General features: G+C 50.2%; 10 pseudogenes; all 10 read left to right on the forward strand.

Annotated features, from left to right (window-relative positions):
* The first annotated feature begins 3,931 nt into the window (after positions 1-3,931).
* Positions 3,932-4,051, forward strand: LOC130335728 (5S ribosomal RNA; annotated as a pseudogene).
* Positions 4,052-9,295: 5,244 nt separating this feature from the next.
* On the forward strand, positions 9,296-9,415 carry LOC130317577 (5S ribosomal RNA; annotated as a pseudogene).
* Positions 9,416-9,699: 284 nt separating this feature from the next.
* LOC130351959 (5S ribosomal RNA) lies at positions 9,700-9,819 on the forward strand (annotated as a pseudogene).
* An 877-nt stretch (positions 9,820-10,696) lies between these two features.
* LOC130352114 (5S ribosomal RNA) lies at positions 10,697-10,816 on the forward strand (annotated as a pseudogene).
* Positions 10,817-12,496: 1,680 nt separating this feature from the next.
* Positions 12,497-12,616, forward strand: LOC130321603 (5S ribosomal RNA; annotated as a pseudogene).
* A 2,484-nt stretch (positions 12,617-15,100) lies between these two features.
* On the forward strand, positions 15,101-15,220 carry LOC130352115 (5S ribosomal RNA; annotated as a pseudogene).
* A 1,680-nt stretch (positions 15,221-16,900) lies between these two features.
* Positions 16,901-17,020, forward strand: LOC130314192 (5S ribosomal RNA; annotated as a pseudogene).
* A 2,893-nt stretch (positions 17,021-19,913) lies between these two features.
* Positions 19,914-20,033, forward strand: LOC130352363 (5S ribosomal RNA; annotated as a pseudogene).
* Positions 20,034-22,120: 2,087 nt separating this feature from the next.
* On the forward strand, positions 22,121-22,240 carry LOC130343018 (5S ribosomal RNA; annotated as a pseudogene).
* An 82-nt stretch (positions 22,241-22,322) lies between these two features.
* On the forward strand, positions 22,323-22,442 carry LOC130352714 (5S ribosomal RNA; annotated as a pseudogene).
* Positions 22,443-23,425: the final 983 nt, after the last annotated feature.

Consider the following 23,425-nt stretch of genomic DNA (forward strand, 5'->3'; position numbering starts at 1 on the left):
GCTGCATGCGCCTGTTCTAGTCAGATCGCAGACTGCTGCCCGGCAAGTACGGGCATGGGAGACTGGCTGGCAATCCAAGGTACTATTGACATTTTGCTCTGTTGCCGCCTTCCTCTCAGATTCCGAAAAGGATTTATTGATGCTTAAATGCACAGTATAAAAAGCATGAAGCTGTCAATGGCCATCCTAAGCTGAACGCGCCTGCTCTCTTCAGATCGCAGACTGCTACCCAGCTTAGGGCCCGGTAAGTACTGGCATGGGAGACTGGCTGGAAATCCCTGGTGCCGTTGACATTTTGCTCTATTGCTGCCTTCCGCTCCGATTCCAAAAATAATTTATTGATGCTTAAATCCACCATATACAGTATACATTGTGTGAAGATGTCTACGGCCATCCTAAGCTGAATGCGCCTGTTCTCGTCAGATCGCAGACTGCTACCCAGCTTCGGGCCTGGTAAGTACCAGCATGGGAGACTGGCTGGGAATCCCGGGTGCAGTTGACATTTTGCTCTGTTTCTGCTCCGATTCCGAAAATTATTTATTGATGCTTAAATCCACAGTATACAAAGTGTGAAGCTGTCAACGGCCATCCTAAGCTGAACGCGCCTGCTCTCGTCAGATCGCAGACTGGTACAGATCTTAGGGCCCGGTAAGTACCGGCATGGGACACTGGCTGGGAATCCCGGGTGCAGTTGACATTTTAATCTGTTGCCGCCTTCCCCTCCGATTCGGAAAATGATTTATTGATGCTTTAATCCACAATATACAGGGTGTGAAGCTGTCAACGGCCATCCTAAGCCTGAACGTGCCTGCTCTCCTCAGATCGCAGACCGCGGCATGGGAGACTGGCTGGCAATCCAAGGTGCCATTGACATTTTGCTCTGTTGCCGCCTTCCTCTCCGATTAATAAAAATATTTATTGATGCTTAAATCCACAATATACAACGCGTAAAGATGTCAACGGCCATCCTAAGCTGAACGCGCCTGCTCTCGTTAGATCGCAGACTGCTACCCAGCTTAGGGCCTGGTAAGTACCAGCATGGGAGACTGGCTGGGAATCCCGTGTGCAGTTGACATTTTGCTCTATTGCTGCCTTCCGCTCCGATTCCGAAAATAATTTATTGATGCTTAAATCCACAGTGTACAAGGTGTGAAGCTGTCGACCGCCATCCTAAGCTGAACGCGCCTGCTCTCGTCAGATCGCAGACTGCTACCCAGCTTAGGGCCCGGTAAGTACCAGCATGGGAGACTGGCTGGGAATCCCAGGTGTCGTTGACATTTTGCTCTGTTGCCGCCTTCCGCTCCGATTCCGAAAAGGATTTATTGATGCTTAAATCCACCATATACAGTATACATTGTGTGAAGATGTCTATGGCCATCCTAAGCTGAATGCGCCTGTTCTCGTCAGATCGCAGACTGCTACCCAGCTTCGGGCCTGGTAAGTACCAGCATGGGAGACTGGCTGGGAATCCCGGGTGCAGTTGACATTTTGCTCTGTTTCTGCTCCGATTCCGAAAATTATTTATTGATGCTTAAATCCACAGTATACAAAGTGTGAAGCTGTCAACGGCCATCCTAAGCTGAACGCGCCTGCTCTCGTCAGATCGCAGACTGGTACAGATCTTAGGGCCCGGTAAGTACCGGCATGGGACACTGGCTGGGAATCCCGGCTGCCGTTGACATTTTGCTCTGTTGCCGCCTTCCGTTCCGTTCCGAAAAGGATTTATTGATGCTTAAATGCACAATATACAAAGTGTGAAGCTGTCAACGGCCATCCTAAGCTGAATGCGCCTGCTCTCGTCAGATCGCAGAATGATACCCAGCTTTGGGCCTTGTAAGTACCAGCATGGGAGACTGGCTGGGAGTCCCGGGTGCAGTTGACATATTAATCTGTTGACGCCTTCCGCTCCGATTCGGAAAAGGATTTATTGATGCTTAAATCCACAATATAAAGGGCGTGAAGCTGTCAATGGCCATCCTAAGCTGAACACGCCTGCTCTCGTCAGATCGCAGACTGCTACCCAGCTTAGGGCGCGGAAAGTACTAGCATGGGAGACTGGCTGGGAATCCCAGGTGTTGTTGACATTTTGCTCTGTTGCCGCCTTCCGCTCCGATTCCGAAAATGATTTATTGATGCTTAAATCCACAGTATACAGGGTGTGAAGCCGTCTACGGCTATCCTAAGCTGAATGCGCCTGTTCTCATCAGATCGCAGACTGCTACCCAGCTTCGGGCCTGGTAAGTACCAGCATGGGAGACAGGCTGGGAATCCCGGGTGCAGTCGACATTTTAATCTGTTGCCGCCTTCCGCTCCGATTCAGAAAAGGATTTATTGATGCTTAAATCCAACGGCCATCGATGCTTAAAGTCAACGGCCATCGTAAGCCTGAACGTGCCTGCTCTCCTCAGATCGCAGACTGCTGCCCGGCAGATACAGGCATGGGAGACTGGCTGGCAATCCAAGGTGCCATTGACATTTTGCTCTGTTGCCGCCTTCTTCTCCGAATAATAAAAATATTTATTGATGCTTAAATCCACAATATACAAGGCGTAAAGATGTCAACGGCCATCCTAAGCTGAACGTGCCTGCTCTCGTCAGATCGCAGACTGCTGCCCGGCAGTTACCGACATGGGAGACTGGCTGGCAATCCAAGGTGCCATTTACATTTTGCTCTGTTGCCGCCTTCTTCTCCGAATAATAAAAATATTTATTGATGCTTAAATCCACAATATACAAGGCGTGAAGATGTCTACGGCCATCCTAAGCTGAACGCGCCTGCTCTCGTCAGATCGCAGACTGCTACCCAGCTTAGGGCCCAGTAAGTACCGGCATGGGAGACTGGCTGGGAATCCCGGATGCAGTTGACATTTTGCTCTGTTGCCGCCTTCCGTTCTGATTCCGAAAAGGATTTATTGATGCTTAAATGCACAGTATAAAAAGCATGAAGCTGTCAAAGGCCATCCTAAGCTGAACGCGCCTGCTCTTGTCAGATCGCAGACTGCTACCCAGCTTAGGGCCTGGTAAGTACTGGCATGGGAGACTGGCTGGGAATCCCGGTTGCCGTTGACATTTTGCTCTATTGCTGCCTTCCGCTCCGATTCCAAAAATAATTTATTGATGCTTAAATCCACAGTATACAAGGTGTGAAGCTGTCGACGGCCATCCTAAGCTTAACGCGCCTGCTCTCGTCAGATCGCAGACTGGTACAGATCTTAGGGCCCGGTAAGTACCGGCATGGGACACTGGCTGGGAATCCCGGCTGCCGTTGACATTTTGCTCTGTTGCCGCCTTCCGTTCCGATTCCGAAAAGGATTTATTGATGTTTAAATGCACAGTATACAAAGTGTGAAGCTGTCAACGGCCATCCTAAGCTGAATTCGCCTGCTCTCGTCAGATTGCAGACTGCTGGCCGGCAAGTACGGGCATGGGAGACTGGCTGGCAATCCAAGGTGCTATTGACATTTTGCTCTGTTGCCGCCTTCCTCTCCGATTAAAAAAAATATTTATTGATGCTTAAATCCACAGTATACAAGGCGTGAAGATGTCAACGGCCATCCTAAGCTGAACACGCCTGCTCTCGTCAGATCGCAGACTGCTACGCAGCTTAGGGCCCAGTAAATACCGGCATGGGAGACTGGCTGGGAATCCCGGGTGCGGTTGCCGCCTTCCGTTCCGATTCCGAAAAGGATTTATTGATGCTTAAATGCACAGTATAAAAAGCATGAAGCTGTCAATGGCCATCCTAAGCTGAACGTGCCTGCTCTCGTCAGATCGCAGACTGGTACAGATCTTGGGGCCCGGTAAGTACCGGCATGGGACACTGGCTGGGAATCCTGGCTGCCGTTGACATTTTGCTCTGTTGCCGCCTTCCGTTCCGATTCCGAAAAGAATTTCTTGATGCTTAAATGCACAGTATAAAGGGTGAGAAGCTGTCAACGGCCATCCTAAGCTGAACGCGCCTGCTCTCGTCAGATTGCAGACTGCTACCCAGCTTAGGGCCTGGTAAGTACCAGCATGGGAGACTGACTGGGAATCCCAGGTGTCGTTGACATTTTGCTCTGTTGCCGCCTTCTGCTCCGATTCCGAAAAGGATTTATTGATGCTTAAAGCCACAGTATACAGGGTGTGAAGATGTCTACGGCCATCCTAAGCTGAATGTGCCTGTTCTCGTCAGATTGCAGACTGCTACCCAGCTTCGGGCCTGGTAAGTACCAGCATGGGAGTCTGGCTGGGAATCCCGGGTGCAGTTGACATTTTGCTCTGTTTCTGCTCCGATTCCGAAAATTATTTATTTATGCTTAAATCCACAGTATACAAAGTGTGAAGCTGTCAACGGCCATCCTAAGCAGAACGCGCCTGCTCTCGTCAGATCGCAGACTGCTACCCAGCTTAGGGCCTGGTAAGTACCAGCATGGGAGACTGGCTGGAATCCCGGGTGCAGTTGACATTTTAATCTGTTGCCGCCTTCCGCTCTGATTCGGAAAAGGATTTATTGATGCTTAAATCCACAATATACAGGGTGTGAAGCTGTCAACGGCCATCCTAAGCTGAACGGATCTGCTCTCCTCAGATCGCAGACTGCTGCCCGGGAGATACCGGCATGGGAGACTGGCTGGCAATCCAAGGTGCTATTGACATTTTGCTATGTTGCCGCCTTCCTCTCCTATTAATAAAAATATTTATTGATGCTTAAATCCACAATATACAAGGCGTGAAGATGTCAACGGCCATCCTAAGCTGAACGCGCCTACTCTCGTCAGATCGCAGACTGCTACCCAGCTTAGGGCCCGGTAAGTACTGGCATGGGAGACTGGCTGGGAATCCCGGTTGCCGTTGACATTTTGCTCTATTGCTGCCTTCCGATCCGATTCCGAAAATAATTTATTGATGCTTAAATCCACAGTATACAAGGTGTGACGCTGTCGACGGCCATCCTAAGCTTAACGCGCCTGCTCTCGTCAGATCGCAGACTTTTACCCAGCTTAGGGCCTGGTAAGTACCAGCATGGGAGACTGGCTGGGAATCTCAGGTGTTGTTGACATTTTGCTCTGTAGCTCTGTAGACATTTTGCTCCGATTCCGAAAAGGATTTATTGATGCTTAAATCCACAATATACAGGGTGTGAAGCCGTTTACGGCTATCCTAAGCTGAATGCGCCTGTTCTTGTCAGATCGCAGACTGCTGCCCGGCAAGTACGGGCATGGGAGGCTGGCTGGCAATCCAAGGTGCTATTGTCATTTTGCTCTGTTGCCGCCTTCCTCTCCGATTAAAAAAAAATATTTATTGATGCTTAAATCCACAGTATACAAGGTGTGAAGCTGTCGACGGCCATCCTAAGCTTAACGCGCCTGCTCTCGTCAGATCGCAGACTGGTACAGATCTTAGGGCCCGGTAAGTACCGGCATGGGACACTGGCTGGGAATCCCGGCTGCCGTTGACATTTTGCTCTGTTGCCGCCTTCCGTTCCGCTCCGATTCGGAAAAGGATTTATTGATGCTTAAATGCACAGTATAATTGCCGGGAAGCTGTCAACGGCCATTCTAAGCTGAACGCGCCTGCTCTCGTCAGATCGCAGACTGCTACCCAACTCAGGGCCTGGTAAGTACCAGCATGGGAGACTGGCTGGAATCCCGGGTGCAGTTGACATTTTAATCTGTTGCCGCCTTCCGCTCCGATTCCGAAAAGGATTTATTGATGCTTAAATCCACAGTATACAAGGCGTGAACATGTCAACGGCCATCCTAAGCTGAACGTGCCTGCTCTCGTCAGATCGCAGACTGCTACGCAGCTTAGGGCCCAGTAAGTACCGGCATGGGAGACTGGCTGGGAATCCCGGGTGCAGTTGACATTTTGCTCTGTTTCTGCTCCGATTCCGAAAATTATTTATTGATGCTTAAATCCACAGTATACAAAATGTGAAGCTGTCAACGGCCATCCTAAGCCTGAACGTGCCTGCTCTCCTCAGATCGCAGACTGCTGCCCGGCAGATACCGGCATGGGAGACTGGCTGGCAATCCAAGGTGCCATTGACATTTTGGTCTGTTGCCGCCTTCCTCTCCGATTAATAAAAATATTTATTGATGCTTAAATCCACAATATACAACGCATAAAGATGTCAATGGCCATCCTAAGCTGAACGCGCCTGCTCTCGTCAGATCGCAGACTGCTGCCCAGCTTAGGGCCTAGTAAGTACCGGCATGGGAGACTGGCTGGGAATCCCGGGTGCAGTTGACATTTTGCTCTGTTGCCGCCTTCTGTTCCGATTCCGAAAAGGATTTATTGATGCTTAAATGCACAGTATAAAAAACACAAAGCTGTCAAAGGCCATCCTAAGCTGAACGCGCCTGCTCTCGTCAGATCGCAGACTGCTACCCAGCTTAGGGCCTGGTAAGTACCAGCATGGGAGACTGGCTGGGAATCCCGGGTGCAGTTGACATTTTAATCTGTTGCCGCCTTCCGCTCCGATTCGGAAAAGGATTTATTGATGCTTAAATCCACAGTATACAAAGTGTGAAGCTGTCAACAGCTATCCTAGGCTGAACGCGCCTGCTCTCGTCAGATCGCAGACTGCTACCCATCTCAGGGCCTGGTAAGTACCAGCATGGGAGACTGGCTGGAATCCCGGGTGCAGTTGACATTTTAATCTGTTGCCGCCTTCCGCTCCGATTCGGAAAAGGATTTATTGATGCTTAAATCCACAATATACAGCGTGTGAAGCTGTCAATGGCCATCCTAAGCCTGAACGTGCCTGCTCTCCTCAGATCGCAGACTGCTGCCCGGCAGATACAGGCATGGGAGACTGGCTGGCAATGCAAGGTGCCATTGACATTTTGCTCTGTTGCCGCCTTCCTCTCCGATTAATAAAAATATTTATTGATGCTTAAATCCACAATATACAAGGCGTGAAGATGTCAATGGCCATCCTAAGCTGAACGCGCCTGCTCTCGTCAGATCGCAGACTGCTACCCAGCTTAGGGCCCGGTAAGTACCAGCATGGGAGACTGGCTGGGAATCCCGGGTGCAGTTGACATTTTGCTCTGTTTCTGCTCCGATTCCGAAAATTATTTATTGATGCTTAAATACACAGTATACAAAGTGTGAAGCTGTCAACGGCCATCCTAAGCCTGAACGTGCCTGCTCTCCTCAGATCGCAGACTGCTGCCCGGCAGATACCGGCATGGGAGACTGGCTGGCAATCCAAGGTGCCATTGACATTTTGCTCTGTTGCCGCCTTCCTCTCCGATTAATAAAAATATTTATTGATGCTTAAATCCACAATATACAACGCATAAAGATGTCAACGGCCATCCTAAGCTGAACGCGCCTGCTCTCGTCAGATCGCAGATTGCTACCCATCTTAGGGCCTAGTAAGTACCGGCATGGGAGACTGGCTGGGAATCCCGGGTGCAGTTGACATTTTGCTCTGTTGCCGCCTTCTGTTCCGATTCCGAAAAGGATTTATTGATGCTTAAATGCACAGTATAAAAAACACGAAGCTGTCAAAGGCCATCCTAAGCTGAACGCGCCTGCTCTCGTCAGAGCGCAGACTGGTACAGATCTTAGGGTCCGGTAAGTACCGGCATGGGACACTGGCTGGGAATCCCGGCTGCCGTTGACATTTTGCTCTGTTGCCGCCTTCCGTTCCGATTCCGAAAAGGATTTATTGATGCTTAAATGCACAGTATAAAGGGCGAGAAGCTGTCAACAGCCATCCTAAGCTGAACGCGCCTGCTCTCGTCAGATCACAGACTGCTACCCAGCTTAGGGCCTGGTAAGTACCAGCATGGAAGACTGGCTGGGAATCCCAAGTGTCGTTGACATTTTGCTCTGTTGCCGCCTTCCGCTCCGATTCCGAAAAGGATTTATTGATGCTTAAATCCACAGTAAACAGGGTGTGAAGATGTCTACGGCCATCCTAAGCTGAATGCGCCTGTTCTCGTCAGATCGCAGACTGCTACCCAGCTTCGGGCCTGGTAAGTACCAGCTTGGGAGACTGGCTGGGAATCCCGTGTGCAGTTTACATTTTGCTCTGTTTCTGTTCCGATTCCGAAAATTATTTATTGATTCTTATATCCACAGTATACAAAGTGTGAAGCTGTCAACCACCATCCTAAGCTGAATGCGCCTGCTCTCGTCAGAACGCAGACTGCTACCCAGCTTAGGGCCTGGTAAGTACCAGCATGGGAGACTGGCTGGGAATCCCGGGTGCAGTTGACATTTTAATCTGTTGCCGCCTTCCGCTCCGATTCGGAAAATGATTTATTGATGCTTTAATCCACAATATACAGGGTGTGAAGCTGTCAACGGCCATCCTAAGCCTGAACGTGCCTGCTCTCCTCAGATCGCAGACCGCGGCATGGGAGACTGGCTGGCAATCCAAGGTGCCATTGACATTTTGCTCTGTTGCCGCCTTCCTCTCCGATTAATAAAAATATTTATTGATGCTTAAATCCACAATATACAACGCGTAAAGATGTCAACGACCATCCTAAGCTGAACGCGCCTGCTCTCGTTAGATCGCAGACTGCTACCCAGCTTAGGGCCTGGTAAGTACCAGCATGGGAGACTGGCTGGGAATCCCGTGTGCAGTTGACATTTTGCTCTGTTGCCGCCTTCTGTTCCGATTCCGAAAAGGATTTATTGATGCTTAAATGCAGAGTATAAAAAGCTTGAAGCTGTCAATGGCCATCCTAAGCTGAACGCGCCTGCTCTCGTCAGATCGCAGACTGCTACCCAGCTTAGGGCCCGGTAAGTACTGGCATGTGAGACTGGCTGGGAATCCCGGTTGCCGTTGACATCTTGCTCTATTGCTGCCTTCCGCTCCGATTTCGAAAAGAATTTATTGATGCTTAAATCCACAGTATACAAGGTGTGAAGCTGTCGACGGCCATCCTAAGCTTAACGCGCCTGCTCTCGTCAGATCGCAGACTGGTACAGATCTTAGGGCAAGGTAAGTACCGGCATGGGACACTGGCTGGGAATCCCGACTGTCGTTAACATTTTGCTCTGTTGCCGCCTTCCGTTCCGGTTCCGGTTCCGATTCCGAAAAGGATTTATTGATGCTTAAATGCACAGTATACAAAGTGTGAAGCTGTCAACGGCCATCCTAAGCTGAACGCGCCTGCTCTCATCAGATCGCAGACTGCTACCAAGCTTAGGGCCTGGTAAGTACCAGCATGGGAGACTGGCTGGGAATCCCGGGTGCAGATGACATTTTAATCTGTCGCCGCTTTCCACTCCGATTCGGAAAAGGATTTATTGATGCTTAAATGCACAGTATAAAGGGAGTGAAGCTGTCAATGGCCATCCTAAGCTGAACGCACCTGCTCTCGTCAGATCGCAGACTGCTACCCAGCTTAGGGCCCGGTAAGTACCAGCATGGGAGACTGGCTGGGAATCCCAGGTGTTGTTGACATTTTGCTCTGTAGCCGCCTTCCGCTCCGATTCCGAAAAGGATTTATTGATGCTTAAATCCACAGTATACAAGGTGTGAAGCTGTCGACGGCCATCCTAAGCTTAACACGCCTGCTCTCGTCAGATCGCAGACTGGTACAGATCTTAGGGCCCGGTAAGTACCGGCATGGGACACTGGCTGGGAATCCCGTCTGCCGTTGACATTTTGCTCTGTTGCCGCCTTCCATTCCGATTCCGAAAAGGATTTATTGATGCTTAAATGCACAGTATAAAGGTCGAGAAGCTGTCATCGGCCATCCTAAGCTGAACGCGCCTGCTCTCGTCAGATCGCAGACTGCTACCCAGCTTAGGGCCCGGTAAGTACCAGCATGGGAGACTGGCTGGGAATCCCAGGTGTCGTTGACATTTTGCTCTGTTGCCGCCTTCTGCTGCGATTCCGAAAAGGATTTATTTATGCTTAAATCCACAGTATACAGAGTTTGAAGCGGTCTACGGCCATCCTAAGCTGAATGCGCCTGTTCTCGTCAGATCGCAGACTGCTACCCAGCTTCGGGCCTGGTAAATACCAGCATGGGAGACTGGCTGGGAATCCCGGGTGCAGTTGACATTTTACTCTGTTTCTGCTCCGATTCGGAAAAGGATTTATTGATGCTTAAATGCACAGTATAAAGTGCGTAAAGCTGTCATCGGCCATCCTAAGCTGAACGCGCCTGCTCTCGTCAGATCGCAGACTGCTACCCAGCTTAGGGCCCGGTAAGTACCAGCATGGGAGACTGGCTGGGAATCTCAGGTGTGGTTGACATTTTGCTCTGTAGCTCTGTAGACATTTTGCTCCGATTTCGAAAAGGATTTATTGATGCTTAAATCCACAGTATACAGGGTGTGAAGCCGTCTACGGCTATCCTAAGCTAAATGCGCCTGTTCTTGTCAGATCGCAGACTGCTGCCCGGCAAGTACAGGCATGGGAGACTGGCTGGCAATCCAGGGTGCTATTGACATTTTGCTCTGTTGCCGCCTTCCTCTCCGATTAAAAAAAATATTTATTGATGCTTAAATCCACAGTATACAAGGCGTGAAGATGTCAACGGCCATCCTAAGCTGAACGCGCCTGCTCTCGTCAGATCACAGATTGCTACGCAGCTTAGGGCCCAGTAAGTACCGGCATGGGAGACTGGCTGGGAATCCCGGGTGCAGTTGACGTTTTGCTCTGTTGCCGCCTTCCGTTCCGATTCCGAAAAGGATTTATTGATGCTTAAATGCACAGTATAAAAAGCGTTAAGCTGTCAATGGCCATCCTAAGCTGAACGCGCCTGCTCTCGTCAGATCGCAGACTGCTACCCAGCTTAGGGCCCGGTAAGTATTGGCATGGGAGACTGGCTGGGAATCCCGGGTGCCGTTGACATTTTGCTCTATTGCTGCCTTCAGCTCCGATTCCGAAAATAATTTATTGATGCTTAAATCCACAGTATACAAGGTATGAAGCTGTCGACGGCCATCCTAAGCTGAACGCGCCTGCTCTCGTCAGATCGCAGACTGCTACGCAGCTTAGGGCCCAGTAAGTACCGGCATGGGACACTGGCTGGGAATCCCGGCTGCCGTTGACATTTTGCTCTGTTGCCGCCTTCCGTTCCGATTCCGAAAAGGATTTATTGATGCTTAAATGCACAGTATAAAGGGCAAGAAGCTGTCAACGGCCATCCTAAGCTGAACGCGCCTGCTCTCGTCAGATCGTAGACTGATACCCAGCTTAGGGCCCGGTAAGTACCAGCATGGGAGACTGGCTTGGAATCCCAAGTGTCATTGACATTTTGCTCTGTTGCCACCTTCCGCTCCGATTCCGAAAAGGATTTATTGATGCTTAAATCCACAGTATACAGGGTGTGAAGAGGTCTACGGCCATCCAAAGCTGAATGCGCCTGTTCTCGTCAGATCGCAGACTGCTACCCAGCTTCGGGCCTGGTAAGTACCAGCATGGGAGACTGGCTGGGAATCCCGGGTGCAGTTGACATTTTGCTCTGTTTCTGTTCAGATTCCGAAAATTATTTATTGATGCTTAAATCCACAGTATACAAAGTGTGAAGCTGTCAACGGCCATCCTAAGCTGAACGCGCTTGCTCACGTCAGATCGCAGACTGCTACCCAGCTTAGGGCCTGGTAAGTACCAGCATGGGAGACTGGCTGGGAATCCCGGGTGCAGTTGACATTTTAATCTGTTGCCGCCTTCCGCTCCGATTCGGAAAAGGATTTATTGATGCTTAAATCCACAATATACATGGTGTAAAGCTGTCAACGGCCATCCTAAGCCTGAACGTGCCTGCTCTCCTCAGATCGCAGACTGCTGCCTGGCAGATACCGGCATGGTAGACTGGCTGGCAATCCAAGGTGCCATTTACATTTTGCTCTGTTGCCGCCTTCCGCTCCGATTAATAAAAATATTTATTGATGCTTAAATCCACAATATACAAGGTGTAAAGATGTCAACGGCCATCCTAAGCTGAACGCGCCTGCTCTCGTCAGAGTGCAGACTGCTACCCAACTTAGGGCCCAGTAAGTACCGGCATTTGAGACTGGCTGGGAATCCCAAGTGCAGTTGACATTTTGCTCTGTTGCCGCCTTCTGTTCCGATTCCGAAAAGGATTTATTGATGCTTAAATGCACAGTATAAAAAGCATGAAGCTGTCAATGGCCATCCTAAGCTGAACATGCCTGCTCTCGTCAGATCGCAGACTGCTACCCAGCTTAGGGCCTGGTAAGTACTGGCATGGGAGGCTGTCTGGGAATCCCGGTTGCCGTTGACATCTTGCTCTATTGCTGACTTCCGCTCCGATTCCGAAAATAATTTATTGATGCTTAAATCCACAGTATACAAGGTGTGAAGCTGTCGACGGCCATCCTAAGCTTAACGCGCCTGCTCTCGTCAGATCGCAGACTGGTACAGATCTTAGGGCCCGGTAAGTACCGGCATGGGACACTGGATGGGAATACCGGCTGCCGTTGACATTTTGCTCTGTTGCCGCCTTCCGTTCCGATTCCGAAAAGGATTTATTGATGCTTAAATGCACAGTATACAAAGTGTGAAGCTGTCAACGGCCATCCTAAGCTGAACGCGCCTGCTCTCGTCAGATCGCAGACTGCTACCCAGCTTAGGGCCCGGTAAGTACTGGTATGGAAGACTGGCTGGGAATCCCGGGTGCCGTTGACTTTTTGCTCTATTGCTGCCTTCCGCTCCGATTCCGAAAATAATTTATTGATGCTTAAATCCACAGTATACAAGGTGTGAAGCTGTCGACGGCCATCCTAAGCTTAACGCGCCTGCTCTCGTCAGATCGCAGACTGGTACAGATCTTAGGGCCCGGTAAGTACCGGCATGGGACACTGGCTGGGAATACCGGATGCCGTTGACATTTTGCTCTGTTGCCGCCTTCCATTCCGATTCCGAAAAGGATTTATTGATGCTTAAATCCACAGTATACAGGGTATGAAGATGTCTACGGCCATCCTAAGCTGAATGCGCCTGTTCTCGTCAGATCGCAGACTGCTACCCAGCTTCGGGCCTGGTAAGTACCAGCATTCGAGACTGGCTGGGAATCCCGGGTGCAGTTGACATTTTGCTCTGTTTCTGTTCCGATTCCGAAAATTATTTATTGATGCTTAATAAATCCACAGTATACAAAGTGTGAAGCTGTCAACGGCCATCCTAAGCTGAACGCGCCTGCTCACGTCAGATTGCAGACTGCTACCCAGCTTAGGGCCTGGTAAGTACCAGCATGGGAGACTGGCTGGGAATCCCGGGTGCAGTTGACATTTTAATCTGTTGCCGCCTTCCGCTCCGATTCGGAAAAGGATTTATTGATGCTTAAATCCACAATATACAGGGTGTGAAGCGGTCAACGGCCATCCTAAGCCTGAACGTGCCTGCTCTCCTCAGATCGCAGACTGCTGCCCGGCAGATACCGGCATGGGAGACTGGCTGGCAATCCAAGGTGCCATTGACATTTTGCTCTGTTGCCGCCTTCCTCTCCGATTAATAAAAATATTTATTGATGCTTAAATCCACAATATACAAGGCGTAAAGATGTCAACGGCCATCCTAAGCTGAACGCGCCTGCTCTCGTCAGATCGCAGACTGCTACCCAGCTTAGGGCCCAGTAAGTACCGGCATGGGAGACTGGCTGGGAATCCCGGGTGCAGTTGACATTTTGCTCTGTTGCCGCCTTCCGTTCCGATTCCGAAAAGGATTTATTGATGCTTAAATGCACAGTATAAAAATCATGAAGCTGTCAATGGCCATCCTAAGCTGAACGCGCCTGCTCTCGTCAGATCACAGACTGCTACCCAGCTTAGGGCCCGGTAAGTACTGGCATGGGAGACTGGCTGGGAATCCCGGTTGCCATTGACATTTTGCTCTATTGCTGCCTTCCGCTCCGATTCCGAAAATAATTTATTGATGCTTAAATCCACAGTATACAAGGTGTGAAGCTGTCGACGGCCATCCTAAGCTTAACGCGCCTGCTCTCGTCAGATCGCAGACTGGTACAGATCTTAGGGACCGGTAAGTACCGGCATGGGAGACTGGCTGGGAATCCCGGCTATCGTTGACATTTTGCTCTGTTGCCGCCTTCTGTTCCGTTCCGATTCCGAAAAGGATTTATTGATGCTTAAATGCACAGTATACAAAGTGTGAAGCTGTCAACGGCCATCCTAAGCTGAACGCGCCTGCTAACGTCAGATCGCAGACTGATACTCAGCTTAGGGCCTGGTAAGTACCAGCATGAGAGACTGGCTGGGAATCCCGGGTGCAGTTGACATTTTAATCTGTTGTCGCCTTCCGCTCAGATTCGGAAAAGGATTTATTGATGCTTAAATGCACAGTATAAAGGTCGTGAAGCCGTCAACGGCCATCCTAAGCTGAACGCGCCTGCTCTTGTCAGATCGCAGACTGCTACCCAGCTTAGGGCCCGGTAAGTACCAGCATGGGAGACTGGCTGGGGATCCCAGGTGTTGTTGACATTTTGCTCTGTAGCCGCCTTCCGCTCCGATTCCGAAAAGGATTGATTGATGCTTAAATCCACAGTATACAAGGTGTGAAGCCGTCTACGGCTATCCTAAGCTGAATGCGCCTGTTCTTGTCAGATCGCAGACTGCTGCCCGGCAAGTACGGGCATGGGAGACTGGCTGGCAATCCAAGGTGCTATTGAAATTTTGCTCTGTTGCCGCCTTCCTCTCCGATTAAAAAAAATATTTATTGATGCTTAAATCCACAGTATACAAGGCGTGAAGATGTCAACGGCCATCCTAAGCTGAACGCGCCTGCTCTCGTCAGATCACAGACTGCTACCCAGCTTAGGGCCTGGTAAGTACCAGCATGGGAGACTGGCTGGGAATCCCAAGTGTCGTTGACATTTTGCTCTGTTGCCGCCTTCCACTCCGATTCCGAAAAGGATTTATTGATGCTTAAATCCACAGTATACAGGGTGTGAAGATGTCTTCGGCCATCCTAAGCTGAACGCGCCTGCTCTCGTCAGATCACAGATTGCTACGCAGCTTAGGGCCCAGTAAGTACCGGCATGGGAGACTGGCTGGGAATCCCGGGTGCAGTTGACGTTTTGCTCTGTTGCCGCCTTCCGTTCTGATTCCGAAAAGGATTTATTGATGCTTAAATGCACAGTATAAAAAGCGTTAAGCTGTCAATGGCCATCCTAAGCTGAACGCGCCTGCTCTCGTCAGATCGCAGACTGCTACCCAGCTTAGGGCCCGGTAAGTATTGGCATGGGAGACTGGCTGGGAATCCCGGGTGCCGTTGACATTTTGCTCTATTGCTGCCTTCAGCTCCGATTCCGAAAATAATTTATTGATGCTTAAATCCACAGTATACAAGGTATGAAGCTGTCGACGGCCATCCTAAGCTGAACGCGCCTGCTCTCGTCAGATCGCAGACTGCTACGCAGCTTAGGGCCCAGTAAGTACCGGCATGGGACACTGGCTGGGAATCCCGGCTGCCGTTGACATTTTGCTCTGTTGCCGCCTTCCGTTCCGATTCCGAAAAGGATTTATTGATGCTTAAATGCACAGTATAAAGGGCAAGAAGCTGTCAACGGCCATCCTAAGCTGAACGCGCCTGCTCTCGTCAGATCGTAGACTGATACCCAGCTTAGGGCCCGGTAAGTACCAGCATGGGAGACTGGCTTGGAATCCCAAGTGTCATTGACATTTTGCTCTGTTGCCACCTTCCGCTCCGATTCCGAAAAGGATTTATTGATGCTTAAATCCACAGTATACAGGGTGTGAAGAGGTCTACGGCCATCCAAAGCTGAATGCGCCTGTTCTCGTCAGATCGCAGACTGCTACCCAGCTTCGGGCCTGGTAAGTACCAGCATGGGAGACTGGCTGGGAATCCCGGGTGCAGTTGACATTTTGCTCTGTTTCTGTTCAGATTCCGAAAATTATTTATTGATGCTTAAATCCACAGTATACAAAGTGTGAAGCTGTCAACGGCCATCCTAAGCTGAACGCGCTTGCTCACGTCAGATCGCAGACTGCTACCCAGCTTAGGGCCTGGTAAGTACCAGCATGGGAGACTGGCTGGGAATCCCGGGTGCAGTTGACATTTTAATCTGTTGCCGCCTTCCGCTCCGATTCGGAAAAGGATTTATTGATGCTTAAATCCACAATATACATGGTGTAAAGCTGTCAACGGCCATCCTAAGCCTGAACGTGCCTGCTCTCCTCAGATCGCAGACTGCTGCCTGGCAGATACCGGCATGGTAGACTGGCTGGCAATCCAAGGTGCCATTTACATTTTGCTCTGTTGCCGCCTTCCGCTCCGATTAATAAAAATATTTATTGATGCTTAAATCCACAATATACAAGGTGTAAAGATGTCAACGGCCATCCTAAGCTGAACGCGCCTGCTCTCGTCAGAGTGCAGACTGCTACCCAACTTAGGGCCCAGTAAGTACCGGCATTTGAGACTGGCTGGGAATCCCAAGTGCAGTTGACATTTTGCTCTGTTGCCGCCTTCTGTTCCGATTCCGAAAAGGATTTATTGATGCTTAAATGCACAGTATAAAAAGCATGAAGCTGTCAATGGCCATCCTAAGCTGAACATGCCTGCTCTCGTCAGATCGCAGACTGCTACCCAGCTTAGGGCCTGGTAAGTACTGGCATGGGAGGCTGTCTGGGAATCCCGGTTGCCGTTGACATCTTGCTCTATTGCTGACTTCCGCTCCGATTCCGAAAATAATTTATTGATGCTTAAATCCACAGTATACAAGGTGTGAAGCTGTCGACGGCCATCCTAAGCTTAACGCGCCTGCTCTCGTCAGATCGCAGACTGGTACAGATCTTAGGGCCCGGTAAGTACCGGCATGGGACACTGGATGGGAATACCGGCTGCCGTTGACATTTTGCTCTGTTGCCGCCTTCCGTTCCGATTCCGAAAAGGATTTATTGATGCTTAAATGCACAGTATACAAAGTGTGAAGCTGTCAACGGCCATCCTAAGCTGAACGCGCCTGCTCTCGTCAGATCGCAGACTGCTACCCAGCTTAGGGCCCGGTAAGTACCAGCATGGGAGACTGGCTGGGAATCCCAGGTGTCGTTGACATTTTGCTCTGTTGCCGACTTCCGCTACGATTCCGAAAAGGATTTATTGATGCTTAAATCCACAGTATATAGGGTGTGAAGATGTCAACGGCCATCCTAAGCCTGAACGTGCCTGCTCTCCTCAGATCGCAGACTGCTGCCCGGCAGTTACCGGCATGGGAGACTGGCTGGGAATCCCGGGTGCATTTGACCTTTTGCTCTGTTGCCGCCTTCCGTTCCGATTCCGAAAAGGATTTATTGATGCTTAAATGCACAGTATAAAAAGCATGAAGCTGTCAATGGCCATCCTAAGCTGAACGTGCCTGCTCTCGTCAGATCGCAGACTGCTACCCAGCTTAGGGCCCGGTATGTAACAGCATTGGAGACTGGCTGGGAATCTCAGGAGTTGTTGAAATTTTGCTCTGTAGCTCTGTAGACATTTTGCTCCGATTTCGAAAAGGATTTATTGATGCTTAAATCCACAGTATACAGGGTGTGAAGCCATCTACGACTATCCTAAGCTGAATGCGCCTGTTCTTGTCAGATCGCAGACTGCTGCCCGGCAAGTACGGGCATGGGAGAATGGCTGGCAATCCAAGGTGCTATTGATATTTTGCTCTGTTGCCGCCTTCCTCTCCGATTAAAAAAAATATTTATTGATGCTTAAATGCACAGTATAAATTGCATGAAGCTGTCAATGGCCATCCTAAGCTGAACGCGCCTGCTCTCGTCAGATCGCAGACTGGTACAGATCTTGGGGCCCGGTAAGTACCGGCATGGGACACTGGCTGGGAATCCTGGCTGCCGTTGACATTTTGCTCTGTTGCCGCCTTCCGTTCCGATTCCGAAAAGGATTAATTGATGCTTAAATGCACAGTATAAAGGGCAAGAAGCTGTCAACGGCCATCCTAAGCTGAATGCGCCTGCTATCGTCAGATCGCAGACTGCTACCCAGCTTAGGGCCCGGTAAGTACCAGCATGGGAGACTGGCTTGGAATCTCAGGTGTTGTTGACATTTTGCTCTGTAGCTCTGTAGACATTTTCCTCTGTTGCCGCCTTTCGTTCCGATTCCAAAAAGGATTTATTGATGCTTAAATGCACAGTATAAAGAGCGAGAAGCTGTCAACGGCCATCCTAAGGTGAACGCGCCTGCTCTCGTCAGATCGCAGACTGCTACCCAGCTTAGGGCCCGGTAAGTACCAGCATGAGAGACTGGCTGGGAATCCCAGGTGTCGTAGACATTTTGCTCTGTTGCCGCCTTCCGCTCCGATTCCGAAAATAATTTATTGATGCTTAAATCCACAGTATACAAGGTGTGAAGCTGTCGACGGCCATCCTAAGCTTAACGCGCCTGCTCTTGTCAGATCGCAGACTGGTACAGATCTTAGGGCCCGGTTAGTACCGGCATGGGACACTGGCTGGGAATCCCGGCTGCCGTTGACATTTTGCTCTTTTGCCGCCTTCCGTTCCGATGCCGGAAAGGATTTATTGATGCTTAAATGCACAGTATAAAGGGCAAGAAACTGTCAACGGCCATCCTAAGCTGAATGCGCCTGCTCTTGTCAGGTTGCAGACTGCTACCCAGCTTAGGGCCCGGTAAGTACCAGCATGGGAGACTGGCTGGGAATCCCAGGTGTCGTTGACATTTTGCTCTGTTGCCGCCTTCCGCTCCGATTCCGAAAAGGATTTATTGATGCTTAAATCCACAGTATACAGGGTGTGAAGCCGTCTACGGCTATCCTAAGCTGAATGCGCCTGTTCTTGTCAGATCGCAGACTGCTGCCCGGCATGTACGGGCATGGGAGACTGGCTGGCAATCCAAGGTGCTATTGACATTTTGCTCTGTTGCCGCCTTCCTCTCCGATTAAAAAAAATATTTATTGATGCTTAAATCCACAGTATACAAGGCGTGGAGATGTCAACGGCCATCCTAAGCTGAACGCGCCTGCTCTCGTCAGATCGCAGACTGCTACGCAGCTTAGGGCCCAGTAAGTACTGGCATGGGAGACTGGCTGGGAATCCCGGGTGCAGTTGCCATTTTGCTCTGTTGCCGCCTTCCGTTCCGATTCCGAAAAGGATTTATTGATGATTAAATGCACAGTATAAAAAGCATGAAGCTGTCAATGGCCATCCTAAGCTGAACTCGCCTGCTCTTGTCAGATCGCAGACTGCTACCCAGCTTAGGGCCCGGTAAGTACTGGCATTTGAGACTGGCTGGGAATCCCGGGTGCTGTTGACATTTTGCTCTATTGCTGCCTTCCGCTCCGATTCCGAAAAGAATTTATTGATGCTTAAATCCACAGTATACAAGGTGTGAAGCTGTCGACGGCCATCCTAAGCTTAACGCGCCTGCTCTTGTCAGATCGCAGACTGGTACAGATCTAAGGGCCCGGTAAGTACCGGCATGGGACACTGGTTGGGAATCCCGGCTGCCGTTGACATTTTGCTCTGTTGCCGCCTTCCGTTCCGATTCCGAAAAGGATTTATTGATGCTTAAATGCACAGTATAAAGGGCGAGAAGCTGTCAACGGCCATCCTAAACTGAACGCGCCTGCTCTCGGCAGATCGCAGACTGCTACCCAGCTTAGGGCCCGGTAAGTACCAGCATGGGAGACTGGCTGGGAATCCCAGGTGTCGTTGACATTTTGCTCTGTTGCCGCCTTCCGCTCCGATTCCAAAAAGGATTTATTGATGCTTAAATCCACAGTATACAGGGTGTGAAGCCGTCTACGACTATCCTAAGCTGAATGCGCCTGTTCTTGTCAGATCGCAGACTGCTGCCCGGCAAGTACGGGCATGGGAGACTGGCTGGCAATCCAAGGTGCTATTGACATTTTGCTCTGTTGCCGCCTTCCTCTCCGATTAAAAAAAATATTTATTGATGCTTAAATCCACAGTATACAAGGCGTGAAGATGTCAATGGCCATCCTAAGCTGAACGCGCCTGCTCTCGTCAGATCGCAGACTGCTACCCAGCTTAGGGCCCGGTAAGTACTGGCATGGGAGACTGGCTGGGAATCCCGGGTGCCGTTGACTTTTTGCTCTATTGCTGCCTTCCGCTCTGATTCCGAAAATAATTTATTGATGCTTAAATCCACAGTATACGAGGTGTGAAGCTGTCGACGGCCATACTAAGCTTAACGCGCCTGCTCTCGTCAGATTGCAGACTGGTACAGATTTTAGGGCCCGGTAAGTACCGGCATGGGACAATGGCTGGGAATCCCGGCTGCCGTTGACATTTTGCTCTGTTGCCGCCTTCCGTTCCGATTCCGAAAAGGATTTATTGATGCTTAAATGCACAGTATACAAAGTGTGAAGCTGTCAACGGCCATCCTAAGCTTAACGTGCCTGCTCTCGTCAGATCGCAGACTGATACCCAGCTTAGGGCCTGGTAAGTACCAGCATGGGAGACTGGCTGGGAATCCCGGTTGCAGTTGACTTTTTAATCTGTTGCCGCCTTCCGCTCCGATTCGGAAAAGGATTTATTGATGCTTAAATGCACAGTATAAAGGGCATGAAGCAGTCAACGGCCATCCTAAAGTGAACGCGCCTGCTCTCGTCAGATCGCAGACTGCTACCCAGCTTAGGGCCCGGTAAGTACTGGTATGGAAGACTGGCTGGGAATCCCGGGTGCCGTTGACTTTTTGCTCTATTGCTGCCTTCCGCTCCGATTCCGAAAATAATTTATTGATGCTTAAATCCACAGTATACAAGGTGTGAAGCTGTCGACGGCCATCCTAAGCTTAACGCGCCTGCTCTCGTCAGATCGCAGACTGGTACAGATCTTAGGGCCCGGTAAGTACCGGCATGGGACACTGGCTGGGAATACCGGATGCCGTTGACATTTTGCTCTGTTGCCGCCTTCCATTCCGATTCCGAAAAGGATTTATTGATGCTTAAATCCACAGTATACAGGGTATGAAGATGTCTACGGCCATCCTAAGCTGAATGCGCCTGTTCTCGTCAGATCGCAGACTGCTACCCAGCTTCGGGCCTGGTAAGTACCAGCATTCGAGACTGGCTGGGAATCCCGGGTGCAGTTGACATTTTGCTCTGTTTCTGTTCCGATTCCGAAAATTATTTATTGATGCTTAATAAATCCACAGTATACAAAGTGTGAAGCTGTCAACGGCCATCCTAAGCTGAACGCGCCTGCTCACGTCAGATTGCAGACTGCTACCCAGCTTAGGGCCTGGTAAGTACCAGCATGGGAGACTGGCTGGGAATCCCGGGTGCAGTTGACATTTTAATCTGTTGCCGCCTTCCGCTCCGATTCGGAAAAGGATTTATTGATGCTTAAATCCACAATATACAGGGTGTGAAGCGGTCAACGGCCATCCTAAGCCTGAACGTGCCTGCTCTCCTCAGATCGCAGACTGCTGCCCGGCAGATACCGGCATGGGAGACTGGCTGGCAATCCAAGGTGCCATTGACATTTTGCTCTGTTGCCGCCTTCCTCTCCGATTAATAAAAATATTTATTGATGCTTAAATCCACAATATACAAGGCGTAAAGATGTCAACGGCCATCCTAAGCTGAACGCGCCTGCTCTCGTCAGATCGCAGACTGCTACCCAGCTTAGGGCCCAGTAAGTACCGGCATGGGAGACTGGCTGGGAATCCCGGGTGCAGTTGACATTTTGCTCTGTTGCCGCCTTCCGTTCCGATTCCGAAAAGGATTTATTGATGCTTAAATGCACAGTATAAAAATCATGAAGCTGTCAATGGCCATCCTAAGCTGAACGCGCCTGCTCTCGTCAGATCACAGACTGCTACCCAGCTTAGGGCCCGGTAAGTACTGGCATGGGAGACTGGCTGGGAATCCCGGTTGCCATTGACATTTTGCTCTATTGCTGCCTTCCGCTCCGATTCCGAAAATAATTTATTGATGCTTAAATCCACAGTATACAAGGTGTGAAGCTGTCGACGGCCATCCTAAGCTTAACGCGCCTGCTCTCGTCAGATCGCAGACTGGTACAGATCTTAGGGACCGGTAAGTACCGGCATGGGAGACTGGCTGGGAATCCCGGCTATCGTTGACATTTTGCTCTGTTGCCGCCTTCCACTCCGATTCCGAAAAGGATTTATTGATGCTTAAATCCACAGTATACAGGGTGTGAAGATGTCTACGGCCATCCTAAGCTGAACGCGCCTGCTCTCGTCAGATCGCAGACTTCTACGCAGCTTAGGGCCCGGTAAGTACTGGCATGGGAGACTGGCTGGGAATCCCGGGTGCTGTTGACATTTTGCTCTGTTGCCGCCTTCCGTTCCGATTCCGAAAAGGATTTATTGATGCTTAAATGCACAGTATAAAGGGCGGGAAGCTGTCAACGGCCATCCTAAGCTGAACGCGCCTGCTCTCGTCAGATCGCAGACTGCTACCCAGCTTAGGGCCTGGTAAGTACCAGCATGGGAGACTGGCTGGGAATCCCAAGTGTCGTTGACATTTTGCTCTGTTGCCGCCTTCCGCTCCGATTCCGAAAAGGATTTATTGATGCTTAAATCCACAGTATACAGGGTGTGAAGATGTCTACGGCCATCCTAAGCTGAATGCGCCTGTTCTCGTCAGAGCGCAGACTGCTACCCAGCTTCGGGCCTGGTAAGTACCAGCATGGGAGACTGGCTGGGAATCCCGTGTGCAGTTGACAATTTACTCTGTCTCTGTTCCGATTCCGAAAATTATTTATTGATTCTTAAATCCACAGTATACAAAGTGTGAAGCTGTCAACCGCCATCATAAGCTGAATGTGCCTGCTCTCATCAGATCGCAGACTGCTACCCAGCTTAGGGCCTGGTAAGTACCAGCATGGGAAACTGGCTGGGAATCCCGGGTGCAATTGACATTTTAATCTGTTGCCGCCTTCCGCTCCGATTCGGAAAATGATTTATTGATGCTTTAATCCACAATATACAGGGTGTGAAGCTGTCAACGGCCATCCTAAGCCTGAACGTGCCTGTTCTTGTCAGATCGCAGACTGCTGCCCGGCAAGTACGGGCATGGGAGACTGGCTGGCAATCCAAGGTGCTATTGACATTTTGCTCTGTTGCCGCCTTCCTCTCCGATTAAAAAAAATATTTATTGATGCTTAAATCCACAGTATACAAGGTGTGAAGATGTCAATGGCCATCCTAAGCTGAACGCGCCTGCTCTCGTCAGATCGCTGACTGCTACGCAGCTTAGGGCCCAGTAAGTACCGGCATGGGAGACTGGCTGGGAATCCCGGGTGCAGTTGACATTTTGCTCTGTTGCCGCCTTCCGATCCGATTCCGAAAAGGATTTATTGATGCTTAAATGCACAGTACAAAAAGCATGAAGCTGTCAATGGCCATCCTAAGCTGAACGCGCCTGCTCTCGTCAGATCGCAGACTGGTACAGATCTTAGGGCCCGGTAAGTACCGGCATGGGACACTGGCTGGGAATCCTGGCTG

This window comes from Hyla sarda, chromosome 1, assembly GCF_029499605.1.
Source record: "Hyla sarda isolate aHylSar1 chromosome 1, aHylSar1.hap1, whole genome shotgun sequence".
In the NCBI taxonomy this organism is placed as follows: domain Eukaryota; kingdom Metazoa; phylum Chordata; class Amphibia; order Anura; family Hylidae; genus Hyla; species Hyla sarda.